Source organism: Euphorbia lathyris, chromosome 6 (genome assembly GCF_963576675.1).
Source record: "Euphorbia lathyris chromosome 6, ddEupLath1.1, whole genome shotgun sequence".
NCBI lineage: Eukaryota > Viridiplantae > Streptophyta > Magnoliopsida > Malpighiales > Euphorbiaceae > Euphorbia > Euphorbia lathyris.
The window spans coordinates 57,348,432-57,356,794 of record NC_088915.1 but is presented as its reverse complement, the minus strand read 5'-3'; positions in this window follow the sequence as shown (position 1 = coordinate 57,356,794).

The following is an 8,363-nucleotide window of genomic DNA, read 5'->3' as shown; positions in this document are numbered from 1 at the left end:
GGGCTACGGATGATTGCTTCTTGTTGAACCAAGATACTAGACATCTTCCAAGGAAATGACATCCTCCCGAAGTACTCTTCCGTTCTAGCTTATCTCGTCCATAGTCAGCATCAGTATATCCAATGAGTGTGAAGTCATTTGAAGTTGGATACCATAGACCTGCATCAACTGAGCTTTGCAAGTATCGAAATATTCTTTTTACAGCAGTTAGATGAGATTCCCTGGGGTCAGCTTGATATCTAGCACAATAGCATACTGAGTACTGAATATCAGGTCGACTAGCAGTGAGATAGAGTAAAGAGCCTATCATACCTCGATAGAGTTTACTATCAACTGACTTACTCTTCTCATCCTTGCATAGGACAGTATCAGTACCCATGGGGGTTGATATTGGTTTGCAATCTACCATGCTGAATTTCTTTAACATTTCCTTGGTGTACTTAGACTGACTTATAAAGATGCCATTCTTACCTTGCTTGATTTGAAGTCCAAGGAAGAAGTTTAGTTCACCCATCATTGACATTTCAAACTCAGTTTGTATCTGTTGACTAAATTCTTTGCACAAAGACTCGTCTGTGGCACCAAATATTATATCATCTACATATATTTGTGCAAGTAGGGTATGTTTACCCTTTTTCTTAATAAACAAGGTTGTGTCAGCTTTTCCTCTGACATAGTTCCTGGTCAGCAGGAAATTGGTCAACCTCTCATACCAAGCTCTTGGAGCTTGTTTCAGGCCATATAAGGCCTTTTTGAGTTTATAAACGTGGTTTGGAAACTTTGAATCTTCAAACCCAGGAGGTTGATTAACTTATACCTCTTCGTTTATAAAGCCATTAAGAAATGCACTTTTCACATCCATTTGGTATAGTTTAAAATTCATGAAACTAGCATAGGCACACAATATACGTATAGCTTCTAGCCTAGCAACAGGTGCAAATGTTTCTCCATAGTCTATACCTTCTTGCTGACTATAGCCTTGGGCTACAAGTCGAGCTTTGTTTCTAATCACATTTCCATGCTCATCTAGTTTATTTCTAAAGACCCACTTGGTTCCTATGGGCTTTTGATTCCTAGGTCTAGGTACTAGATCCCATACCTCATTTCTGGTGAATTGGTCAAGTTCTTCTTGCATGGCATTTATCCAATATTAATCTTGCTCGGCATCAGCAAAATTCTTTGGCTCAAGCATTGAGACGAAGGCAACATTGCTAAGGTATTTTCTAAGCTGATCTCTGGTCATCAACTTGTTGTTGGCAGCATCAAGAATGGCCTATTCTGTATGTCCTCTTGGGATCTTTATTTCCTTGGGCAATGTTGAGTCGTTTGGAAGAGGTGTTTCTACAATCTCTACAGGAATAGATTGGTCAGCAAATGATATTTCAATTTCTTGCTTACCTTGGGTCAGCTCCTGTATATATGACACAGAGGCTTCTGGTTGATCAGAGGAAGCTGAGCTTGGTTCATCTTCTTCAGGCTGAGCTGACTTACCTGTAGGGTCAGTTTCATCGAACTCAACATACACAGACTCTTCTACAACCTGAGTTCGTTTGTTAAATACTCTATATGCTTTACTGTTTGTTGAGTACCCTAAAAAGATCGTCTCGTCAGCTTTAGCATCAAATTTACCAAGGTTGTCTTTTGTATTGAGTATAAAGCATTTACACCCAAAGGCACGAAAGTATCCAATGTTGGGCTTTCGTCCTTTCCAAAGCTCATATGGGGTTTTCTTAAGTATAGGTCTAACTAGAGCCCTATTCAGTATGTAACATGCCGTGTGAACAGCTTCACCCCAGAAGTACTTTGGAAGCCTATTTTCACTCAGCATTGTCCTAGCTATTTTGATAATAGTTCTATTTTTCCTTTCAACGACCCCATTTGTTGAGGTGTTCTAGGAGCAGAGAAGTTGTGGTCAATACCACTGGTTTCACAGAATTCATCAAACTGTTGGTTTTTGAATTCTCGACCATTGTCGCTTCTAATGTGAGCTACTCTTAGGTCTTTGTCATTTTCAAACTTTTTAATCAGTGTGGTAAACATCTCAAAAGTTTCATCCTTGCTGCTCAGCAAGATGATCCAAGTGTAACGAGAGAAATCATCTACAATAACCAAGGAAAATTTCTTACCTCCCAAGCTGAGTGGCTGGATAGGTCCGAAAAGATCCAAGTGTAGTAATTCCAATGGTCTTTTGGTTGAGACAATATTTTTGCTATGAAATGACTTTTTAGTTTGTTTGCCTTGCTGACAGGCTTTACACAGTTGATCTTTTTCAAATTTTAATTTGGGTAATCCCTCAACTAATTGCTTTCTAGCTAATTTGGCAAGAAGGTCCATGCTGACATGCCCAAGTCTTCTATGCCATAGCCAGGAGTTGTCCTCTTTAGATACCAAGCATATGTTTTTAGAAAACTGTTTTTCCAGGTTTAACATGTATACATTTTCTACACGAGGGGCAGTTAAAATCAATTCATTTGTATTTCCCTCGAGTATTTGACACTTAGTATCATCAAATACAACCTTTCTGCCGCTTTTGCAAAGTTGAGCTACACTCAGCAGATTGTATTTGAGACCTTTAACTAAGGAGACAGACTCAATGGTTGGGTTACCTCCGATAGTACCTGAGCCGACTATCTTACCCTTCTTGTTGTCTCCAAAGCTTACACTTCCACCTCGTTTAAGCTCTAGTGTGATGAACTGAGTTTCATCACCCGTCATATGCCTTGAGCATGCGCTGTCTATATACCATAGTTTTGACTTCTCCACGCATGTCAAGCTGACCTACAGTTTAAACTATTCATTTTTAGGTACCCAATTCCTTTTGGGTCCTTTCTTGTTAGTATAAACAGGTGCAAAATCATATTTTAACTTGTGACGGCATACTTTTATGGTGTGACCTGGCTTACCACAGAAATCACAAAAAGGTACCCTTTGTGGGTTGAACTGAGTATGGTCAGCATTATTGTGTTGGGCATGCCAACATACTTTTGTGGTATGCCCTTTTCTTCCGCAGAAGTCACATTGGACAATCCGCTTGTTATGCCAACACACATCCTTTGTGTGCCCCCTTTTTCCACAACACTCACATTGAGTGAATTGCTTATGCTGACTAGTATTTACGTACTCAGCATGGGGTTTATTTCTATTTGAGCTCTTCCCTTGACTCTATAACATTGTGATATCCTTTCTAAGTTTCCTTGACTCAGATTGAACCTCCGTGACAAACTTATGTAAGATTTGCATGTTGGTATGCAAGTCAGAGTTGTCCTAGAGAAGATATCGGAGGTCACTCAGTTTGACCTCTTCAATCTCATCACAGCGCCTGCTGAGTGCCTTAATCTTTTTGTTACACTTCTTAGTTAGTGTATATAAGTCACTCAGGGCATTTACCATTTCATTTCTAAGCAAAAGTAAGGATGTTACCTCATTGTTGTTTTCCTCCTGCTCGGAATCTTCAGAGAGGTCAGCTTGCTCAGATTGGGATTGGTCAGCTCCATCATCTGCCATGAAACATATGTTGGCTGTTTCATTTTGCTCAGCTTCGGATGATGTTGACACATCACTGTCACTCCATGTGGCTACCATAGCCTTTTTGCTTCCCTTCTTCTCCTTTTTGAGGTTGGGACAGCTTGACTTGATGTGCCCAGTTTGATGACACTCAAAGCATGTGACAGACTTCGAGCTGTCCTTCTTGTACTTGTCACTTGACTCGTCTTTATACTTGTCATTTCTTCTAAATGACCTTTTGCCATTTCTATCATTCCTTCTGAATAGCTTCTTCATCTTTCTGGTGAACATGGCTATTTCCTCATCATCAGTTGACTCAGCTTCAGTCGAGTCAGCTTTCATGACAAGTGACTTTTGTTTCTTATCTTCTGATTTTTCTTTCTCTTTAGCTTCAAAGTTTTTCATAGAGATTTCATGGGTCAGCAGGGATCCGATCAGCTCATCATATTTATAGGTAGTCAAGTCTTGAGCTTCTTCTACGGCTGTTTTCTTTGCTTGCCAACTCTTAGGCAGACTTCTCAGAATTTTCTTCACCTGTTCCTCTTCAGTGAAGTTCTTTCCAAGCCTTTTTAGCTCGTTTATAATATTTGTGAACATTGCGTTCATTTCTGAGATGTCTTCATTCTCATTCATCTCAAACAGCTCGTAGAGTCTCATATGTTGATTGACTTTAGACTCCTTAACTTTGCTTGTGCCTTCATAGGTTACTTCAAGCTTCTTCCAAATCTCATGTGCTGACTCGCAACCTGAAATCTTATTGTATTCTGCAGCATCTAACGCACAGTGAAGCATGTTTATAGCCGAAGCATTATTTTGTAATTTTCTGAGGTCATCCTCTGTCCACTCAGCCTCACTTTTAACAATTTTCTCATCGTTAACAATTTTGTATGGCACATGTGGACCTTGAACAATTGCAAGCCATGCACTCATGTTTGTGGCTTGAATAAAGTTTTTCATCCTATTATTCCAGAATGTATAATTTGACCCAAAGAATAGGGGAGGTCTAGTGATTGATAGTCCCTCAGGGAGTATCTGTGTTGTTTGGTTTCCTGGAAGGAACCGAGTGCTATTCTCACCCATTTTTAGGGATCAGCTCAAGATTGTTAAATCTTTGAGTAGTGAGCTTAGGCTCTGATACCACTTGTTGGTCCCTGGTAATTAGTTCCAAGGGGGGGTTAGGAACTAATATAACTTTTTCGTATTTTAATTAAGCTGACTGGAAGTTATTTTGAGAGTTTATTAACTCGGCTTTTGGTCAGCTTGGTGAGATATGTTTCAAGACAGCTTTAGTCAGATGTTGTCTAAAGTTGTTTTCTTGTGAGTTAAGAATTGACACTCTTGGAGGTCAGCTTCTAACTCAGCACCACTTATTTACTCAAGGTCAGCTTAGACAATTTATATGCTGAGTAAATATAGCAAACAACACATACAATATAAGAGAGAGTTCAGAGATTACTCAGTATCACTTATCCTGGTTCGGCCTCTCTGCCTACGTCCAGTCCCCAGAGTCCTCCGGGCTTTTTGAATCCAATACTGAGCTCTTTAACGGTAGAGCACAAACCAATTACAAGGCAGTTGAATATGCAAGAGTACCTTCCTCTATTCGTCTACTCAACTCCTACTAAGTGCTACAACTCAGCACCTAGATTTCTCTACCACTGAATGCTTACAATCAGGCACTCAGCTTAACACTCTCAATATTCCTATTGATCACAAACTTGTTCTTTTTAGACTAAAGAACACTTTAGATGATTACACAACAATCAATCTAGCATTTACACAGAGAATAGAAAAATTGGTGTAAGATCTTTTTGTGTTTGAGTGCTTTCAAGATTTTCTCTCTTTGTATTTTTCTCTTGATGCTTCAGTAATGATCCAAGGTTCTTCATTGTCCTTTTATAGAAGGAAATCGCAGATTTGGATCATTTGAATTGTTGTTACCGTTAACACCAAAACGGCTCTTTTGGGGAACAATTTCTGGTCAGCTTCAGACTGTTCCGCCATTCCCTTTCTCTGTTTTCTTCAGGCGTCAGGTTTGTCTTCTTGCGTCTGGTTTGTCTCTTTGTGCCAGTTGTCTTTTACCAATAATCCAATGACCCATGTCTCTTGGAATTAGTCTTTTGTGTGTCTTCAAGGTTCCAATTATTGGTGCAGAAAATTGGCAGACTTTGTCCTTTAGTGAACGGATCTTTCATGCTGTCCTGACTGTCACTCAGCTTTATTTGTTATCTTTGGATGTTCAACTTCTAAGCTGAGTTCGTTCTTGGTCAACTTCGTTCTGTTTATACGCTGCTGAAGAAGTGTTTTGTTTTAGTTAGCTTCGTTCTGGCATCATGGACTAAAACTTCTGATACGAAGTTCTACTCCATTCGGCTTCCATTCCTTCATGCTGAGTTTCGTTCCACTCAGCTTTGCTTCCGTTCCATTCAGCTTTGCTTATGCTGACTTCTGTCCTGTCTTACTTTATATATATATTCTTGCACTCAATATTGAACAAACACATTAGTACAATTAAATCAAAACATTTAAATTTAATTGCCTCTTAATCATGGATGATTTTGTCAAATCAAAATCTTGTGGAAAGATGTTTCAACACAAGATAGGGGCGAAACTTGTCGAATGCATAGACCACTGCAAGCAACTCTTTTTCTGTGGTTGTGTAATTCTGTTGAGCTTCATTCAGAGTTTTTCTTGCATAGTGTATGGGCTTAAATTGCTTGTTAATTCGTTGTCCAAGAACTTGCATAGTGTATGGGCTTAAATTGCTTGTTAATTCGTTGTCCAAGAACAACCCCTACGCTGAGATCACTGGCATCGCACATGAGCTCGAATGGTGCATCCCAATCTGGTGCGATGAGTATAGGTGCATGTGTCAATAGCTCCTTGATATGTTCAAATGCCTAGTTGCACTTATCTGTGAAGATGAAGTCAGCCTTCTTATGTAGTAGTGCGGAGAGTGGTTGTGCGATCTTTGAGAAATCCTTGATGAACCGTTTATAGAAACCAGCGTGTCCCAAAAAGCTTCGAATATCCTTGACCATTTTGGGCGCAGGTAGTTTCTCGATTACTTCCACTTTAGCCTTGTCAACTTCCAACCCTTTGCTTGATATTTTATGTCCAAGCACAATGCCCCCCTGTCACCATGAAGTGGCACTTTTCCCAATTTAGGACTAGCTGTGTTTCCATACACCTTTCCAGAACAGCTTCTAAGTTCTCTAAACAAGCTTCGAAGAATGTGCTGTAGACAGAAAAATCGTCCATGAATAGTTAAACTAAAATCTATCTTACCTTCAATCCATCTTTGTTCAGCCGCCAGCTCATAATAAAATGTTAGACCGGGCTGACACAACCGAATTGGTTGAGGAAAAGGAAACCCAGCGACCAAGAACTCCCGCCCCCAAAAGCGGAGAGAGGATCTCATCTCATCTACTGACTCGACGACAGGAGAGGAAGAAAGCTTAGTAGAGTGCTTGCCTGCCAGTGATATTAATGCCTTCCAGTTTGTCTTTCACTATGTCAGTCCAGTCATCCCCTTTCTTTTTGTGCGTAAAGCATTTCTTTTATTCCGTAAAAAGAGACTTTTTTTGGGATGTACTTTCAACTGTTTTCTCGATCATAACATGGAATATGGCCATCATACATCTCTAAAATGTCGCTGGAGCATTGCACAACCCAAATGGCATACGTTTGTACGCGAAAGTCTCATACGGACAAGTGAATGTGGTCTTTTCTTGGTCTTTGGTGCAGATGTGAATCTGATTGTACCCTGAATATCCGTCCAGGAAGCAATAAAATTGATAACCAGCTAGTCTCTCCAACATCTGATAAATAAATGGTAACGGGAAGTGATCCTTTCTGGTTGCTTCATTGAGCTTCCTGTAGTCAATGCACATCCGCCACCCTGTGATTGTTCTGGTAGGGATGAGCTCATTTTTGTCATTTTTGACCACGGTGGTTCCCCCTTTCTTAGGGACAACTTGGACAGGGCTGGTCCACATACTATCAGAGATAGAGTAAATGATTCCTACCTCGATGAGTTTGATCACCTCTGCTTTCACAACTTCTTTCATGTGCGGGTTTAACCTTTTTTGCGGTTGCACAGTTAGTCGATGATCTTCTTCCATTAAAATTTTGTGTATACAAATTGTCGGGATGATTCCCTTTATATCTTCTATTTTCCATGCTAGAGCCTTCTTGTGCTTTCTTAGGATGGTAAGCAATTGCTCCTTCTGATCCTTTGTCAATGTTGCCGAAATAATTATTGGTCTACTGTTTGGTGGATCCAGAAATGCATATTCTAGATGATCAGGCAACTGTTTCAGTTCAGGGCATCTTTCTTCATTTCCTTTTTCGAGATCTATGTCAGGAAGAGTATCCTGTTCTTCATTGTTTGTGCCTTTGGTATTACTTCCCTCTTGGTCGAGATCAAACAATTGTTCCTCCTCTTTATGTTTCTCCTTATCAAATTGTTCCTGCAAGAAAAGATCATCATTTTGCGTATCAAGGAAATAACATGAATCATCAGAAACTGATGCATAACGAACAGCTTCATGCATCTTAAACACTACTTCTTCATTATTGATTTTCAGAACGAGCTGTCCTTTGTGTACGTCAATGACAGCTCTTCCTGTAGCTAGAAAAGGTCATCCCAAGATTATTGGAACTTCCAAATCTTCTGTAATATCCATTATAACAAAATCAACAAGCAATATGAAATTTCCGACTTTAACCACAACATCTTCGATTATACCCTTGGAGTATCGAATTGATCGATCCGCTAGCTGGACCGTGACCTTAGTTGGTCTTGGTTCTCCTAATCCTAATTGCATATCAATCGAGTATGGTATAAGAATAATGCT